The sequence below is a fragment of the Melanerpes formicivorus genome, unplaced genomic scaffold, assembly GCF_026170545.1.
Source record: "Melanerpes formicivorus ecotype bairdi unplaced genomic scaffold, bMelFor1.0.p_v2 SCAF_1, whole genome shotgun sequence".
NCBI lineage: Eukaryota > Metazoa > Chordata > Aves > Piciformes > Picidae > Melanerpes > Melanerpes formicivorus.
The window spans coordinates 40,926,677-40,947,224 of record NW_027142353.1 but is presented as its reverse complement, the minus strand read 5'-3'; positions in this window follow the sequence as shown (position 1 = coordinate 40,947,224).

Below are 20,548 nucleotides of genomic sequence, written 5' to 3'. Positions count from 1 at the left end.
GTGGGATCGGGTGTCCCGCCCGAAGCCCTGCGGTGAGTTCAGCTGCGGCTGTTGGAGGCAAGATCTGAGGAGCGTCAGGCGGATTCAAACCGACTAACGCCGCACCGAGTCACCTGCTACCGGTGCAGCCGGTATCGCAGGCAAGTGCCCTGCCCGCATGACACCGCAGGTATTGTCTGTCGTCGTTTAACCCCAGCCGGTAACCAAGGCCCACACAACTGCTCTCTCACTCCTCAGTGCTGGAATGGGGGAAAGAATCAGAAGAGTGAAAGAAAACTCCTGGGTTGGGATAAAGATGCTTTGATAGGTAAAGCAAAATCCACACATGCAAGTGGTGTTCAGCCATCCCCAGGAAAGCCAGCCTCCATCATGTATAATGGTTACTTCCGAAGACGAATGCCATCATTCTGAATGTGTGTCCTTCCCCTTCCTTCTTATTCCCCCAGCTTTGTATGCTGAACTTCACATCGTATGGTATGGGATATACCTTTGATCGGTTGGGGTCAGTTGTCCTAGCTGTGTCCCCTCTCAACTTTTTGTACATCCCCAGTCTGCTCACTGGTGGGGTGGTGTGAGAAGCAGAAAAGGCCTTGACTCTGTGTAAGCACTGTTCAACGGTAATGCAAAAATTCCTGAATTATCAACATGACAAGTCCAAAAAATTATCTACTATGAAGAAAATTAACTCTAACCCAGCAAAAACCAGCATAACTTCTGGCAGGACTGCACCAGAAGACCCAACTTTCTTGGTTTCTTGCAAATGTTTCAGAATGCTAGCAAGAGCACCAAGTGGCAGCATGAGAACTCACTGTGTCCTGTTGCTTTGGGCTTTATTTTGCCAATAGTCAAGCTTTCTGTGTGGGTTATTGTTTGTTGCTTGCTTTCTTTTTTTTTTTTTTTCCCCAGAAGGAAACAAACAAAACACAATTTTTATGGTTTCTTGGACAGTCTTATACAACTATTCAAAGACATTTTCCCCAAGATTTTACAGATTTATTTCTGGGGAGCAGAGGGGAAAGACCTCAGAACGGTCCCTGACATTTTGTTATCTAGTGGTTGGTTGACCTTGACTAGCTCCCCACCCAGCTACTTACTCACTGCCCCTCCTAAACAGCATGGGAGGAGAAAAGATGGAAAAGCTCTGGCTTGAAATAAGGACAGGGAAATCACTTACCATTTACTGTCACAAACAAAACAGACTTGTCTTGGGGAATTATTTTTTTTTCAGTTAAAAATAGGGTTGGATGGTAAGAAACAAAGACTAAATGAAAACTGTACCTTCCCCCCATTTTTCATGGATCAACTTCGCCTCTCAATTTCCAACTCTTCTACCTCCTCATCATCACTACCCAAGCAATGCAAAAGACTCAAGGAGTGGGGATTGCAATCAGTTCATAACAGTGCATCTTTCCTACTCGCTCCTCACATTTTGCTGCAGTGTGGATAGGATAGAATGGAATAGAATTAGCCAGGTTGGAAATCTGGAATTTTGAGATCATCAAGTCCAACCTATCACCCAACATCATCTAATCAACTAATACATGGCATGAAGTGCCCCATCCAGTCTCTTCCTAAACACCTCCAGTGATGGTGACTCCACCACCCTTTCTGGGCAGCACATTCCCATGGTGAGTCACTCTTTCTATGAAGAACTTCTTCCTAACATCCAGCCTAAACCTCCCCTGGCGCAGCTTGAGACTGTGTCTTCTTGTTCTGGTGCTGGTTGTCTGGGAGAAGAGACCAACCCCCACCTGGCTGCAACCTCCCTTCAGGTAGTTGTAGACAGCAATAAGGTCTCTCTTGAGCCTCCTCCAGGCTAAGCAACCCCAGTTCCATCAGCCTCTCCTCATAAGGCTTGTGCTCCAACCCCCTCCCCAGCTTTGTTGCCCTTCTCTGGACACGTTCCATCAAGTCAACATTTTTCCTAAACTGAAGGGCCCAGAACTGGATACAGGACTCAAGGTGTGGCCTAACCAGTGCTGAGTCTAGGGGCAGAATGACCTCCCTGCTCCTGCTGGCCACACTATTCCTGGTACAGGCCATTGGCCTTCTTGACCACCTGGGCACACTGCTGGCTCATGTTCAGCCTACTATCAACCAGTACCCTCAGGTCCCTTTCTGCCTAGCCACTCTCCAGCCACTCTGACCCCAGCCTGTAGCTCTGCCTGGGGTTGTTGTGGCCAATGTGCAGAACCCGGCACTTGGATGTGTTCAATCTCATGCCGTTGGATTCTGCCCATCTGTCCAGCCTGTCGAGGTCCCTCTGCAGAACCCTCCTGCTCTCCAACAGATCAACACCTGCCACCAGCTTGGTGTCATCTGCAAATTTCAATAAAGATGTTGAACAGGATGGGGCCCAGCACTGATCCCTGCAGCACACCACTAGTGACTGGCTGCCAGCTGGATGTGGCACCATTCACCACCACTCTCTGGGCTTGGCCCTCCAGCCAGTTCCTAACCCAGCACAGAGTGCTGCTGTTTAAGCCATGGGCTGACAGCTTAGCCAGCAGTTTGCTGTGGGAGACAGTGTCAAAGGCTTTGCTGAAGTCCAGGTAGACTACATCCACAGCCTTCCCCACATCCACCAGGTGGTCACCTGATCATAGAAGGAGATCAGGTTGGTGAGGCAGGACCTGCCCTTCCTAAATCCATGCTGGCTGGGCCTGATCCCTTGGCCATCCTGTAAGTGCTGTGTGATTGCACTCAAGATGACCTGTTCCATGATCTTGCCTGGCACTGAGGTCAGGCTGGCAGGCCTGGAATTCCCTGGTTCCTCCCTCCAGCCCTTCTTGTGGATGGGCATCATGTTGGCCAGCTTCCAGTCATCTGGGACCTCTCCAGTGAGCCAGGACTGTTGAAAAATGATGGAGAGCGTCTTGGCCAGCTCATCCGCCAGCTCTCAGCACCCTAGGATGGATCCCATCCGGTCCCATGGACTTGTGGGGATTCAAGTGGCTGAGCAGGTCTCTAACTACTTCCTCCTGGAATATAGGGGAACTGTACTGCTCCCTGACTCCATCTGCCAGCTCAGGAGGCCAGCTGTCTGGAAGACAACCTATCTTGCAATTAAAAATTGAGGCAAAGAAGGTGTTAAGTACCTCTGCCTTTTCCTTATCTCTAGTTACAATATTCCCCTCCATGTCCACTAAGGAGTGGAGGTTGTCCTTGCCCTTCCTTTTGCCATTAGTATATTTATAAAAGCATTTTTTGTTGTCCTTCACAGCAGTGGCCAGTCTAAGGTCTAAATGGGCTTAGACCATGGGATTCAGACTTTCAAGAACTACTCTGGCATGGGCTCCCTATGGGCCACAGTTCCTTCAGCAAATATCTACCTGCTCCATTGTGGTGTCCTCCACAGGTTGCAGTGTGGGTATATGATCCACTGTGGTCTTCTCCATGGCCTGGAGGAAATTCCTCTTCCACCCCCTCATTCTTCTCTGACTTTGGTGTTCTCACTGCTGTTTCTCACTTTTCCCCCTCACTCCTCTCTCTCACACTGCTATGTAGTGGTTTTACCCTTCCTTAAGTATGTTTTCCCACTGATGCCACCAGTGTCACTGAGGGGCTTAGCCCTGTGGTGGGTCGATTGGAGGTGACTGAAAGTGGCTGTATCTGGCATATGGCAGCCCCTTATCTCTCCTTACAAGGGCCACCCTGCAGCTCCCTGCTGCCAGCAGCTGACCTCCTGCACCCAGTGTACACCTAGTTAGAAAACTTTAGAGCCATTTTCTGTAGAGGATGGTATTTCTGCTTTAGAAGCAAAGAGGAAGAAGAGAACTCTTGCTTCACCAGCTGAACAGGCTTAAAGTCCTGCCCAGCTCAGGGCTTGAAGGACAGTAGAAAGGAAGAAGCAAAACCAGTTGGCCAGAATAGTTGCTAAGGAAGGGAATGACTAACACCCTTTTTGGCACCAGCTGTACTGAAAAACTTTTTTGCCTGGGCAGATGTGAAGCCTGCTCTGAACCTTTGGTGATACAGTTCAAGTCAAAAACTCAGCCAGTGCAACCGACAACACAAAGTACAATTTTACATCACAGCTACAATGCAGATTCATTCTGTGAGCCATTTGTCTGGGTTTCTTGGGCACCGGCTGACTGGATACTGAACTTTCACCAAACCCTCTGTTCACCAGGAATGTTCATGGTGCGTCCAGCAAGACCTGTTGGGATCAGTTTGCAACCGCAGGGAATCTGATGCGCTTTCACCTTCCCTAGCCCACTCTCTTTATGTCTAACAGTCCTCCCAGACCACTGCTAATCCTTACAGATTAGAGAAGTTCTGCAACCTTTTGGCAGCTAGCTAGCCTCCTTTTTCTATACATTCATTAACAAAATATATACAATATTTTTTTTATAGAAGGAATAACATTTTGTGCAATTTTGTTAAAACATAAAATATCATTTAATTACTCTATGCAAAACTGAAACATTCATTACAAGAGCATTGGTACCTCGTATTAATGGACTATCTGTGGCAATGGAGGATTTCACAGTCCACATGTATAGGGAGACTTCTTACCCTGCTGAGATGTGGCTGGTTCTACAATGGCAATACCTCATTGTCAATGTCAGTGATGCTTCAGAAAAGTGTTTAAATGCAAGAGAAGAACGTACCTTTTACATTTCTCATGAGTATATGCAAAGCAAATGCAAGTTTCCAAGATGGGATTTTTCTATACTGCCATGACCAATATACTTGTCTTGCAAAATTCTCAGTCCCTTAAAAACACATTATTTTTATATGGCTACAGCAGATCAGGGCAAGCCATGGATTTTATCTCTCTGTCACAGCACAGCTTCTCAGGCTCCAAGGTGTTTCCTGACACCAAAGCACCAGAATACGTATTCCAGACCAACTTCATGTGACTTGTGATTTATGAGCACATGACTTCTTCAGAAACTGCAGATTTCAATGCAATTCTATTCTTCATTCTCTATTCATATGCCTGCCAGAGCCAACCCTCCTGATTTTTGAGATTTGATACAATCATAGCCTGAAGTGCAGTACTACCAACCATTATTATATTTACTTTAATGTCAACAAACTGCTGTAATTAGTGATTTCCCTCAGGTGGATGTTGTGAAATACATCTAATTAACAGTCTAATACAGAGCTTTGTGATCCCCAGACAGTAGAATGGAATGGAATGGAATGGAATGGAATGGAATGGAATAGAATAGAATAGAATAGAATAGAATAGAATAGAATAGAATAGAATAGATCAGAGCAGAACAGAATAGAACAGAACAGAATAGAATAGAATAGAATAGAATAGAATAGAATAGAATAGAATAGAATAGAATAGAATAGAATAGAATAGAATAGAATAGAATAGACCAGATTGGAAGAGACCTTCAAAATCATCGTGTCCAACCTATCATCCAACACCACCTAATCAACTAACCCATGTAACCAAGCACCCTGTCAAGTCTTCTCCTGAACACCTCCAATGATGGTGACTCCACCACCGCCCTGGGCAGCCCATTCCAATGGGCAATCACTCTCTCTGTGTAGAATTTCTTCCTAACCTCCAGCCTAAGCCTCCCTTGGCGCAGCTTGAGACTGTGTCCTCTTGTTCTGGTGCTGGTTGCCTGGGAGAAGAGACCAACCCCCCCCGGGCTACAACCTCCCTTCAGGTAGTTTCTAAGCAACTGAAAAATAAAACTTTTTTATTGTAAAGGATGGTAATTCTAAAGGATTTGGTGAAAGAGACTTCCCATATCCATACCTTCTGGGAACATGAACTTGCTAGGAGCCTTTCAGATATCTACTGTCCTTCCCAGGAGGGCTGTGATTGTGTTTCTGCAAGAGAGAAGTGCCTTTTGGGCAGATGAGTAAAACAAATGCATGGGCTATGTCTCCACATGCTCTGGCTTCTATCCCCACATCACTTTGTAGTACCTGCTTACTCACAGCTAAGAACATCCTAACTTCTTTCCCTTCTTCTCTTGTTTGACACTCTTGTGTGTCACCCCAAAGGCAAAGGGAAGGGCCATTTTCTGTAAACGCTGGGACTCAGAAACCTGCCTGGATCTTGAACAGGGAACACAGGGAAGTGAGAGCTCACTGTAGATGTATCTGCACTTTTCCTAACACCAGGCTGAATCAGGTTCATTTTGTGCTGTTGGAAGCTTGCCAGCATGCACAAAGCCAAACTTGCTCAATCTTCTTAGTGAGATTCATTATGTTCTCTGTGTGTGTCTCTTAAAGCACTTGAAATCACATCTGTGACAAAAGCTGAAGGGCATCTTGTTTAAAACAAGTTTTTAATCCTGTTGGTTATAAAGAAGATTTCTAAAATATTACTTTTAAGACATGAAAATGAAGAAGACAAAAGCAAAAGAACTTAAATACTACTACTTTCTAAAAGCTGTTTAATGTTTTCTGTCAGGAAAAGTTAGAAATCCTGTACTTGATATCCTGGCAACTAATCCAAAATGGGTATACATTTTTGTAAAGGATTCCTAGTAAAGATTAGATTCACCTACACTCATATGACATTGTGACTTGCAGATGAGAAATATTAGACCTGATAGTGTCTATTCCTTACATGGTATTCAACAGAAAGGAAATGAAGGATACTTTACTGCTGGGTTCAGACTCTGAGGCTATGTTCTGGTACACCTTTAAGACACAACTGTTAACACTTCCCTCCATCTGGTTTTTTAAACCCCAACCACCAATGCAGTGGAACAGCACAAATGTTTGCACAGACGTGGTAAACTGTGTTGGGGAACCAATGAATGTGAAAACCAATCATTTCAATTAGACATCTGTGCATTTGAGCCTCATACAAACACTGGCTTTTGTGTTTGTTTTGTTGTTGTTGTTTTTGTTGTTTTCCAGAAGCAGATGACAAATACTCTAAATAACATTTGCACACTCTCAGATCTCATTGCCATTTTCTTTTAGTCTAACAGATTCTTTGCTGCTGGAAACTAGCCAGCAGAACAACAAACACTAGTCTGGAACTTGAGACCACATGAAACAAATAATATGGCTAATTTTGTGATAAAATGTACTACAGTCTATCTTGCATTGCTGTGGGTGATTTTTGCTTAAGAAAAGTAATCTATGGCTTTCCAGCATCTCCTTGCCTATAGAACTTAGCCCTGGTCACCACCATAATGTGGTGGCTGATGCTACTGCTAGTCATCAAAGGGGTGTGGTTTTTTTGTAGCTCTCCAACACACAGAGTCTTCTACCTGTGATACACAAATTTCATGTTGGGGTTATTTAAGTGGGAACAATGGAGAAATGTGCCTGATGCATGCTGTTACAAGGAAAAGCACAAGGAGGAAATCTGCATAGTTCACATTTGCTAACTTGTTTGTTCAGACATTACCTTCCATCACAAGATCACAGGATGATGGGTTGGAAGGGATCCAAAGAGATCGTTGAGTCCAACCCCCCTGCCAGAGCAGGACCATACAATCTAGCTCAGGTCACAGAGGAATGGATCAAGACAGGCCTTGAATGTCTCCAGAGAAGGAGACTCCACAACCTCTCTGGACAGCCTGTTCCATTGGTCTGTGACCCTCAAAGTAAAGAAGTTCCCTCTTGTGTTGAGGCGGAATCTCCTGTGCTGCAGCTTACATCCATTGCTCCTTGTCCTATCACACGGAGCAAGTGAGAAGAGCCCATCCCCTCACTCCTGACACCCAGCCCTCAGATATTAATAAACATTTATTAAATGCCCTCTAAGTCTTCTCTTTTCCAGACTAAACAGCCCCAGGTCACTAATCATCTCCTCACCAGGCAGTGCTCCAGTATCTTAATCATCCTTGTAGCCCACTGCTGGACCCTCTCCAGCAGATCTCTGTCCCTCTTAAACTGGGGAGCCCAAAACTGAACACAGTACTCAAGATGAGGTCTCACCAGGGCAGAGTAGAGGGGGAGGAGAACCTCCCTCGATCTGCTGGACACACTCTCCTTAATGCACCCCAGTATCCCATCGGCCTTCTTGGCCACGAGGGCACATTGCTGTCTCATGGATAACCTGTTATCCACCAGGACTCCAGCTCCCTCTCCACAGGGCTGCTCTCCAGCAGATCACCTCCTAACCTGTACTGGTGCAGTTTATTATTCCTTCCCAGATGCAGAACCCTGCACTTGTCCTTGCTGAACCTCATTTGGTTTCTCTGTTCCCAGCTCTCCAGTCTGTCCAAGTCTTGCTGAATGGCCACACAGCCTTCAGGTGTATTGGCCAAGCCTCCCAGTTTGGTATCATCAGCAAACTTGCTGAGCAGACACTCTGTTCCCTCATCAATGTCACTGACGAAGATGTTGAACAGCACCGGACCCAGCACCGATCCCTGGGGGACTCCACTAGTTACAGCTCTCCAACTGGACCTGGCACCATTGATCACCACTCTTTGAACTCTATCTTGTAACCAGTTCCTAATCCACCCCACTGTCTGCTCTTCCATCCCACACTTTCTGAGCTTGCTCACTAGGATATCATGGGAGACAGTGTCAAAGGCCTTGCTAAGGTCAAGGTAGACTACATCTTCTGGTCTCCCTGAATCTACCCATTCAGTTATGGCATCATAGAATGCTATCAGATTAGTGAGGCATGATTTCCCCTTGGTAAATCCATGCTGACTAATCCTGATAAGCTGCTTCTCTTCCAAGTGCCTTGAGATGCCCTCCAGAAGGAGCTGCTCCATCATTTTTCTAGGGATGGAGGTGAGGCTGCCTGGTCAGTAGTTCCCTGGAACCTCGACCTTCCATGTATTCCCAGTGGAGATTACATTCCTTGTAAGAAATTGCATTATGTCCATGTCTTTTTCTATCAGTGGTGTTTGGGACAAAGACGAGCAGAGTTCTGTGCAGTACATGAGACGCAGACAGAGGGCATGCTGTTCAAAATCATTCTTAAAAGGTGCTACATGGAACTACAAGTAATTTCAGAAGATTTTTACTGAAGCCCACAATTTTTAAAAGCCATAAATTAATTATTGCTGGCCAAATGAATTAAACAATCATTTAAAGATAGACCATAATATATTTTATTCTGTGTAGTTGAAGTATATATCCTAATGCTAGCATAATGGACAGCATAATGTCTGATTCAAACCCCACAATTCTGAACATTGCCTCAAGCCATCTCTGACAGAAATTCTGGAGCTGAGAGAGTCACAATCTGCTTAAGGCTGCTAATGTAGCGAGTATGCTTGCTCAAACAGAGCACAATCAAGTTTTCATCTATAAAGCATATTCCTGTTTAGCAATTACAGGTTCATAGATATTACACAAGAGTCTGAATCTCAGATGCTTTTTCATGATATGAAGACAGCTGCCATAACCAGGGTGTTGCCCATCATTCAGTTTGCCAGAAAAGCTTGTGTTCCATCTGAGCCTTCATCTCAGACAGAATCTTCAGTTTAATGTTAGATGAAAATGCAATGTAATGACAATTAAGTTTATGGAGTGTATCTTTTGTGGTTTATGTTTAACAGGGCAGTGATTCAGATAACAAGCTACAGTGCTGATTCAGCAAGGCATGTATGCACATGCTAAAATCTACTCATTTCAGTGGGATTTAAGCAAGAGCAGAAGATGGGCTCCCAGTTAAAATTAGTTTTAATGGCTTGCTGCATGATAGCTCAGCAGCCCTTACTTTCTTCCCTAAGCTTACAGGACTTTTTTGTTGCTGCTGGTTTTGTTGTCATTCTAAAGAGGCACTCCAGTTATCTCCCTCTGTATCTTAGTTAAAACTGTCAAGCCTCCAATTATGTCTCTTTGTCCTTTATCTAGTTCTCTAGAACCTAACACTGGGGTGCTCAGTGAAGCACTGTTCCAAAGATGGGCTTTAAGCAAATTTTGCTCCATCAGCGTTCTAATGGGAAAAGGAGAGCCTTACACTGAGTAAAGGTTACTTGCTCATATCACTTAATAGCTTGACATTTTTAGAGCCTAGATAACTTTTTCACTGTAGAAACACCCCCCCCCACCCCCCTTTTTTTTAATGCTTTTGTTTTGGCTTGTTCTATTTTCTTACTTGGTGTCTATCAGGCATCCTTCACTGTTTGTTTAAGCTGCTGCTGTGGCATGGAAGAGGGATTGCTGAGGCTGAGAGTAGACACTATCCTCCTAATTCTAGTGCAGCAGACCATCACAGATGAGTAGCTGGAAGTAACAACATGTTCATTTGTAATTGCACAATTCATCAGAACTTGTCTATTTGAAGTCTTATTTTACATTGTTGCACAGTCTATTGATGCTCTTCCAATTTCAAGCTCTTAACATTAATTTTGCGGGGTGGCTTTGTCTATGGTGCCAACCTGCCACGCACATTGTCCTTGTGGGCGAGAAAAGTGGCTTTCTGATACTGTCAGGCAGACTGGCAAAAAGTGAGAAATGTAGGATCTCCAAGAAGAATGTAGAAGACTCCACTTATCTGGACCTTGGTGGAATCCTGTCAAACATACTCCAAGGTTGGACTCTGCCTACATTGATTGCGCAGGAATCTGTGACCCTGAAAAATCTCCACATAGGTCAAGATTTTTATCAAACTTCATCAGCATCATAATGAGCAAGTGAGTCAGGTCATAACTATACAGTTAAATAATCAGCATTAACTGTAAAAAAGAACCTGCTGTTAATGTAAACAGACACAGGATTCCATTTGTTTTGCCTTTTCTTCCCTTTGTGTCTTTTAACAGAATGTACAATAAACATTCTAGACACTAGTTTTGGAAACACTGTTAGGTCACTGTAAGACTCTGAGGAATAAATTAGTTGAAGTCTTGGTAACATGAAACAGCAAGAGACTCTGCAGATACAGCAGATGGAAAGAAAATACTCAAGTAAGTATTATTTGGAAGAATTTAAACTCTAAACCTTGCTTGCATGTTAGGAAGACTTTGTTGCACTAAGACAGGTTTTCAAATAGTGTAATTTGCACTGAAGGAGCGAAAACGTTCAGTACACAAATCAAGATATTAAAGTGGTCAGATGGAGAGGACCTGGGACTAAATGAAAAGTATGTTCTCTTACAAAATTGAACCATTCACTGCAGAGAGTTACAAATTACACAAATCTGATATGTGGAAAGACCTTCCTCTCAGTCCAAACAGAAATATAGATTTTAATACTGTAATGTGAAATGCCAAAGGAATTCTGTGATCTTCTACAGAGGTAAGTACACTCCATGTAACCTAAGTTTAGGCAATTTTTTCTTGACTTAAAGTAAAAAGAAGGGAAGCACAACCATGTCATGAGAACCTGCTGCTGGGCTGGCCAATGAGTGAAGGGAAAAGGGAAAATGTCTTGAAGTTAAGGCAAATTAAGTCTCTTCGTATTTGACCCTCTGCTGGTTTGACGATTTTCAGTCCCTCTCTTTCCAGGAGCTCAGAAGTCATTAAAACCTTTCAAAAAGTATTGCAGCAGGAGAGACATCAGGACAAGGACAAACAAAGACCTAAGACCAACAACGATGGCTTACTTGGGGACTCACACTTTGCTCCAGACCTAAACTGCAGGATATATATCCCTAGAAAAAACCAGACTTTTAATTATATCTGTTTATAATCAGCGTGGTTTCATGAAAGGCAGGTCCTGCTTGACCAACCTGATCTCCTTCTATGACCAGGCAACCCACCTAATGGGTGAGGGAAAGGCTATAGATGTTGTTTGTCTGGACTTTAGTAAAGGGGGTTGGAGCACCCCTGTTGAGTGAGAACAGGCTAAAAGAGCTGGGGTTGTTCGGCCTGAAGAGGAGGAGGCTCCAGGGAGACCTCACAGAGGCCTTCCAGTACCTGAAGGGGGCCTACAACAAGGATGGAGAGAGACTGTTTACAAAGACCTGTGGTGACAGGACGAAGGACAGTGGCTTCAGACTAGAGAAGGGCAGATATAGATTGGATGTCAGGAGAAAGTTCTTCACTATGAGGGTGGTGGAACACTGGAACAGGTTGCCTGGGGAGGTGGTTGGGGCTGCTTCCCTGGAGATATTCAAAGCAAAGCTCAATGAGGCCCTGGGCAGCCCGATCTAGCTGAGGATGTCCCTGCTGACTGTATGAAGGTCAGACTGGATGACCTTTGGAGGTCTCTTCCAGCCTGGACCATTCTATGATTCTATGAAAGCCTTTACCACTGTCTTCCATCGACTTTGCCAAGAGAAACTGGCAGCTCATGGCTATAGACAGGAGTTCTCTTTGCTGGATATAAAACTGTCTACCTGGCCATGCCCAGAGAGTGGTGGTGAACAGACGTAAATCCAGTTGGCAGCTGGTCACAAGTGGTGTTCCCCAGGGCTCAGCTTTGGGGTGAGTTTTCTTTGATTTTTATCAATGATCTGGAAGAGGGGATTGAGGGCACCCTCAGTAAATTTGCAGATGACACCAAGTTGGGTGGGTGTATTGATCTGCTTGAAGGTAAGAAGGCTCTACAGAGGAATCTGGACAGGCTGGATCGACAGGCCAAGGTCAGTTTTATGAGGTTTAACAAGGCCAAGGTCACAACAACCCCATGCAACACTACAGGCTTGGAGCAGAGTGGCTGGAAATCTGCCCATCAGAAAAGGACCTGGGGGTGCCAGTTTACTGCCATCTGAACACAAGCCAGCAGCGTGCCCAGGTGGCCAAGGCGCCAAATAGCATCCTGGCCTGTGTCGGGAATAGTGTGGCCAGCAGGAATCAGAGAGGCAATTATGCCCATGTATTCAGCACCTTAAATACTGTGTTCAGTTTTGGGCCCTTCACTACAAGAAGGACATTGAGGTGCTGGAGTGCATCCAGAGAAGAGCAGCAAAGCTGGTAAGGGATCTGGAGAATGAGACTTATGAGGAATGGCAGAGGGAACTGGGGTTGTTTAGTCTGGAGAAGAGGAGGCTGAGGGGAGACCTCATTGATCTCTATCTGAAAGGAAGTTGTAGTGATGTGGCTGTTGGTCTCCCTCATGTCAAGCAATAGAACAAGAGGAAATGGAATCTAATTGTGCCAGGGGAGATTTAGATTAGATATTGTGAAAATTTTGTTTGCTGAAAGAGTGGTCAAGCACTGGAACAGGCTGCCCAGGGAGGTAGTGGAGTCACCATCCCTGGAGGTGTTAAAAAAACATTTAGACATGGCAGTTCAGGACATGGCTTAGTGGGCCTGGTGGCGTTGACATCTGGAGTTGATGATCTTGGAGGTCTTTTCCAACCTTAATGATTTTATGCAATAATCAGATAAGGAAAAATCTCCTCTACTTCTGTAAGTGACTGCACATGTTCAGTTCAGGCAAATTATCAAAAAGTGCCTTTTTTTGTTTGTTTGTTTGAGTTTGCAGTGCTTGCTGGGATCCACTGCTATCAAACTAGATTCATAGGTAGGATTCCTTATCCCTACCATAGCAGCTCTAGCTACATATGTAACTATGAGTTTGTCACCCTAACCAATATCTTTCTAGTCAGCAGAAAAAAAAATTAGGATAGTGATTAATCTCAGATAAGCACTTTTGGATGCTAGATAGCTCAACTGTCTGATTTTCTTTGTAACCTATAAAGACAATAAAGGGTGATGAACACTGACACCAAAACTTCAGCTGTCTAGAGCTGACCTTCCAAAGCTGGTTTAGGAAAATCACACTTTTTATGTGGAGCTGTTTATCTTTGATTATTTCTATCAGTTCTCTTTAACCACAGTCCATGCCAGAAAAGGCTTACACCTGGAAAGCAGCTAAGCCAAATCAGCTCACACACACATGACGGAGGTGCATGCTATAACAACTTAGCATCATACAACTGGATAAATTGTACTCACTAATTAAGAAGGTGATATTTCTATATAGATAGATATAAACCTTGGATCATACCCTGAAACAAATCCGCTAAAAATCTTATTCAGGCATATGAAAAGAGGTTGTAATTTAATTACTTGTGTAAGATAAGGTACACACAGTGTTATTTTTCTGTATTAAACTGGCCTGTGGTCAGGTTATGGGTTTGTTTTTTTTAATATTGCTTATTTAAAATGATTTCATTTGAAAATAAAGTGCTTTGAAGTTCCTCTCTGTTTCACAGCTATTTACACACCAAAGAGCTGAAGAGTGAATAATAGAAAAGAGCAAGTAAATAATTAGAAAACATCAAAACATACAGCCAGATGCCATGAATGTAAAGGAGGTGTGCTAGACAAAACCCCCAAACACACAAATGTGAGTGAAAATGAACTTAAGTGCAAAAACAGAACACGTTTTGCAATTGCACTTTGCCAAAATGTCTATGCACCTCTCTCAGCTGTGGCAGAGCACCTAAATGCTTCCCACTCATTGTGGCTCAGAGGCCACGGAATATGATGGAAGAGAAGTGAAACCATGGGAACAGTCCCCATGACTATGAAGAATGTAACTTGTTTGTCCTGGGGTGTCGTGAAACCTGTCGGCTGTCCTGCTGAGAGGCTGCACCAGCAACTCCCTGTGAGAACATGAATTTCCTTTTTCCAGTCCTGTGGGAAAGCCTGGTTTCCTAATCACACAGTCATGTTCAGTGCTTCCTGTTTCCACATTTGTTGCCATTCTCACTTCCTCTCTGTGCCAGTAGCTTCTTTCTGGTAGACCTGATCCTACCTTGTCCTAATGCCAAAGTCAGTAGCCCAGATCATTCTTATTCTTATTCTTATTCTTATTCTTATTCTTATTCTTATTCTTATTCTTATTCTTATTCTTATTCTTATTCTTATTCTTATTCTTATTCTTATTCTTATCCTTATCCTTATTCTTATTCTTTCTTATTCTGTGGCTGTTGGGACTCTGGACCCTCTAAGGAGATGACAGCAATGATGTCTCCACCTCTCCAAGGGATTAGGATCCACAAACCCAAGGAAACAGAACATTATTCTGATGATGATGGTAAAAGAAAATGTTACTTCTTTGACTTTCTGAGTCACTGCAGAGGGGACTGCCAATTTAATCTCTCTGTTCTCATTGACATTCCTTCTTGCACTGGTGTTGCTGGGTTCCTTATTTCTTTACAAGACAAAGCAGGAAAGATTAATGACCATGTGTGATTAGTTGACAATGAAAGCATTGCTGCAAGACATTTACTCTGCTGGGCATTTGGAATTTCAACTGAATTGAAAATTTTTCTCAGTTGTATCCAGGCACTGCAACAACATTTGGGATGGCATAAAGCTGGCATTAAGGTGGGGTACAGCAGCACATATGTGATAGCTCTTCTGTAATGCTAGATTTTGCCTAACCATATCAGGCTGCTAGGAGTGAATTTGATAGTGCCTCGGGCTTCATACCACTAGAGGTCATGCAATGTACTTAGTATCTAAGCTGCTTTTGAAAAATGCTCTAATGCTCTACATCTAGTAGATGTTTGTATTGACTCTGTCTGCTGACACCTTTGGCTCCTAGATGTCCCTGCTTCCTATGCATGTAATAACCACACACAATAAATCATCCCATCATTCCATCCTAGAGTGCTGAGAGAGCTGGCAGATGATCTGGCCAAGCCGCTCTCTATCATTTACCGCCAGTACTGTCTCACTGGAGAGGTCCCAGAGACTGGAAACTGGCCAGTGAGATGCCCATCCACAAGATGGGTTGGATAGATGAACCTGCAAACTACAGGCCTGTCAGCCTGACCTCAGTGCCAGGGAAAATTATGGAGCAGATCATCTTGGGGGCAATCACACAGCACTTGCAGGATGGCCAAGGGAGCAGGCCCAGCCAACAAGGATTCAGGAAGGGCAGGTCCTCCCTGACCAACCTGATCTCCTTCTGTGATCAGGTGACCCGCCTGGTGGATGTGGGGAAGGCTGTGGATGTAGTCTACCTAGACTTCAGAAAAGCCTTTGACACTGTCTCCCACAGCAAACTCCTGGCCAAGCTGTCAGCTTGTGGCTTGGACAGCAGCACTCTGTGCTGCGTTAGGAACTGGCTGGAGGGCCGAGCCCAGAGAGTGGTGGTGAATGGTGCCACATCCAGCTGGCTATCAGCCAGTCACTAGTGGTGTACCCCAGGGATCAGTGCTGGGCCCAATCCTGTTCAGTCTCTTTATTGATGATCTGGATGAGGTGGTTGAGTCCATCATCAGTAAATTTGCAGATGACACCAAGCTGGGAGCAGGTGTTGACCTGTTAGAGGATAGAAGGGCTCTGCAGAAGGACCTTGACAGGCTGCACAGATGGGCAGAGTCCAACATGATGGCATTTAACAAGTCCAAGTGCTGGGTGCTGCACTAGAATAGAATAGAATAGAATAGAATAGAATAGAATAGAATAGAATAGAATAGAATAGAATAGACCAGGTTGAAAGAGACCTTCAAGATCATCGTGTCCAACCTATCATCCAACACCACCCAACCAACTAAACCATGCAACCAAGCACCCTATCAAGTCTCCTCCTGAACACCTCTAGTGATGGTGACTCCACCACCTCCTTGGGCAGCCCATTCCAATGGGCAATCACTCTCTCTGTATAGAACTTCTTCCTAACATCCAGCCTAAACCTTCCCTGGCGCAGCCTGAGACTGTGTCCTCTTGTTCTGGTACTGGCTGCCTGCGAGAAGAGACTAACCGCTGCCTGTCTACAACACCCCTTCAGGTAGCTGTAGACAGCAATAAGGTCACCCCTGAGTCTCCTCTTCTCCAGGCTAAGCAACCCCAGCTCCCTCAGGCTCTCCTCATAGGGCTTGTGTTCCAAGCCCCTCAACAACTTTGTTGCCTTTCTCTGGACACGTTCCAGCAAGTCAACATCCTTCCTAAACTGAGGAGCCCAGAACTGGACACAATACTCGAGGTGCAGCCTAACCAGTGCAGTGTACAAGAACCCCATGCAGCACTACAGGCTGGGGTCAGAGTGGCTGGAAAGAGGGACCTGTGGGTACAGGTTGACAGCCAGTTGAGCATGAGCCAGCAGTGTGCCCATGTGGCCAAGAAGGCCACAGGCATCCTGGCCTGCATCAGAAATAGTGTGGCCAGCAGGAGCAGGGAAATAATTCTTCCCCTGTACTCAGCACTGGTTAGGCCACACCCTGAGTACTGTTCTGGGCTCTCTGAGGTATTTTCCAACCTTATTGATTCTATGACTCTATGATCTATTCTATTGCCCAAACTTGGAATGTGTCTCAAATTACACACCAATGGGGAAGAATGAGGAACTGGGAATACACAAATAATATTAGCATGAAAAGCCTTCTTTATAGGATGAAGTATCCTATCCACTAAAGTAAGCAATAATCAGGGAAAGCATTGCAATAGCACAAGTGGTGGCTTGTGTCTTACCTGACTACCATGATACTGATTCTACTAACGTATCTGCCCTGGACTTTTCCTATCTTGGGGGAACAGTTAGAAACAACATTGATTGCTTGAACCATATGACAACTGCTGTCTTTTGATTTCGAGCCTTCGAGAGGGGATTGGATGTGGCACTTGGTGCCATGGTCTAGTCATGAGGTCTGTGGTGACAGGTTGGACTTGATGATCTTTGAGGTCTCTTCCAACATTGGTGATACTGTGATACTTTTGGTGTCTTCTTGCCTTTGGCCAGCAGCCTAGCAGTCAACCAAATGGCAAAAATTCCATATCTGTATAATTCAAATCCATCTCTGTCTCAAATAGGCATGCTTTTAGGGAGCTGTCAGACTTCACACTCCATCACAAATTGGTCCAGCCTTATCCTCATAATTTTTCCAGTAGGTGCAGTTGTGAGAGGACTCAGCTGTTGGAGCCAACATGTCTTTGCTTAGAACTTCTTTTTCATTACTGGAGCAATCACTCTGGTTGCTGTTTGGATTCCTATCTCAACCATGGTACTCTCAGGTGATGTTTGATTGTCTGCCTCAGCCACAGTACTCTTAGAATACTGAACTGTGGCTCAGTAAGCACAGGCCAGGCCCCAAGAAGTTGTTTTCATTGGGATAAGCAAGGCACCCTTCTATCAGATGGTGAGTCAGTTTAGGAGGTTTGCTTGCCTCTTCTGGGGTAAAGTCCCAGGCTATGGAAGGTGATAGCTGCCCTAGGAATCTGTCCAAATCCTTCCACACACCCTGCCACCCAGGGACTGACTGCCTCAGGGCACATTTCAGTGTATACCCATCCAAGGGCTGTCTCCTTTCATGCCATGATGGCACTGAGCTCCACAAAGCCTGTAACATGCCAGTCATTTTGATTAGCAGTATTAGAGAGCTCATGTAAGGATGGATCAAATCTTGGGGGCCTGCAAAATGAAATTATTTATCTTCATTTCAGGTGGGGAGAAAGAAATTATAACCTCTCCAGCATGGCTCCCACAGAACAGCAGCCCTACAAGCATTAGAAACAAACACATAGCCATTATCTGCCTCGGCATGTTCCTAAACAAACTCAGTATTTCCAAAACAAAGCAAATGTTATCAACAAGCCACGTGACCAGCACAGAAGCTGGTATCTTAAGCAGGCTTATAGAAAAACTGCAAAACTGCAGCTATGTTGTATATTCCTGGGGTTTGGCACCAAAATAGGCTGTGATGGTTTAGGCCTGGCCTAGGGGCCAAATGCCCACCAAAGCTGCTCTATCACTCTCCTTAAATGGACAGGAGAGAAGAGAAAATATAACAAAAGCCAGTAATAAGATAGAAACAATTTAATAACAAGCAATAGTAATTGGCCACACAGAAGCAAAAGCAGAGAGAGAGAGATGTTAGTCTCTTATTCCCATCAGCAGGAGGATGGTTGGTCTCAGGAAGCAGGGCTCCCTAAGCATTGCAGTTCCTTAGGAGGATAGATGCCATAGACAAATTGCTCCACTTCCTTCTTTCACTTCATTCTTATATCTGAGCTGATGTCACATGGTATGGAATACCCTTTTGATCAGTCTGGGTCAGCTGTGTCCCCTCCCAAGATCTTGCCCACTCCTCAGTGTACTCTTGGGGTAGGAAAACACTGCTATGTTATCAACTACTGCTGCAAAACACAGCAGGATGCTTTGAGGAGAATTAACTCCAGCCCAGCCAAAACCAGTACAGTTGGGCTGATCCATATCTGTGGTGTTTTGGTCAGACTCATGTGAATCAATTATATGTATAAATACACATATTTATTAGCATTTAATACCTAAATCCTCCTGTCTCCCCTCAGGTATGGTTGAACTCTGTTGAATGGCTAGATTTTGTCCTTCATTCTATTTTGGTGCCATCTCATAGGCTTTGGATACCTCTGCTGTGATCCCACTTGGCCACCACCTTCCATCTCCCTAAGTACACGTTATTGTTCCTGCCTCAAGTGTAGCATCTCAAACAGCAAGCAGATCAAAGGCTTCTGCCTGAGACCAGATTACAAAGCAAAAAATGGGGAAAAAAAGCAGAAATAGAACAGAACAATAGTTTTGCTAAGCAAGCAAGTTGACTTCTGCAACATCAATGGTGGCTGTCAGACAGAGGTCCCACCTGTAGGGAGCAGGAAGGAGGTTTAATGCAGAACAGCTTGGGAAAGCAGGTAGAGGCCTGTCAGAAAAAGTCTGGAGCATGAACTATAACCACAGGGTTATTAGAGTGGTGGAGCAACCCCTTGAGGAGAAATCACTGATGTTCCTAGTGGACTGAAAACAGCAATCCCCTAGCTACATCTCTGTAAGGAACTAAGCTTTTTGAGTACAGCTTTCTTACAGGGATGCAGCCTGGTTTACTGTGATGTGTAGACAAGCTCGACTTGCTATCTTTCTTCTTAATTGATAGCATACATTCCAGACAATCCTGTTCAAATCAGTGAAACTATTCATGCACCATGATATCAGTCCACAAATACAGACAGCAAACTTTTGCCTGTATGAATCAAATATACCATGCATATCAAATTCCATGGCAACAACATATTAGAACACCGAGTTGAGAACAACTTAATTATATAATTATTAAACTTTAATGCCCTACATGGACAGAAACAATCATACTTCCAACACCAGTTTTAGTGTGGGATGTAGTTGCATCCACATTGTCCAGAGTAAGGACGAGTTGTGCCTGATTTTGTGCAGAACAGTGGTGAACATAATTTTTTTTTAATCAATGAAAATATTTTGGGACAGTACCTACTGATATATTGATTTCAGTGGAGGTGTTCCTAGGATCAGGTGAAATTTATGCACAGGCTACAAGGGTAAGGTAGCAGTGAAAACACCCATAAATGTGAATGTGGAGGTTTAGAGTTGTGCTGATGGCATCAGTAACACACAACAATGGATGAATGCTTTCCTCCACAAAAAAAATTGTGCAGCTGTTAAGAGAAGAGAAGAAGGGAAAAAAACCCTAAAGCTGGGCTATTACACTTAACTATTAAAAAAATTGCCTAGATATTTCTCATTGTTCCATGGAAAGCAGAAAGCATAGTGGTGCATACTGAACTGTGTAAATGTTGAAGGATAAAACACAGGTTATCAGTGGAAGACTTTGCAGAAAGTAACTTAAGACCCTGACTGCAGCTGAGGTGAGAGGCAGATGAAATTACACTGTACATGGAAATTGCCTTCTTAAAAAGAGCCACCATACACTTAGTGACAGGTGTTACTCAGCACTATGCATCACACGATTAAAACACACACAAAAAGAAAACAACAAAACAAAACAAAAGAAGGCCTT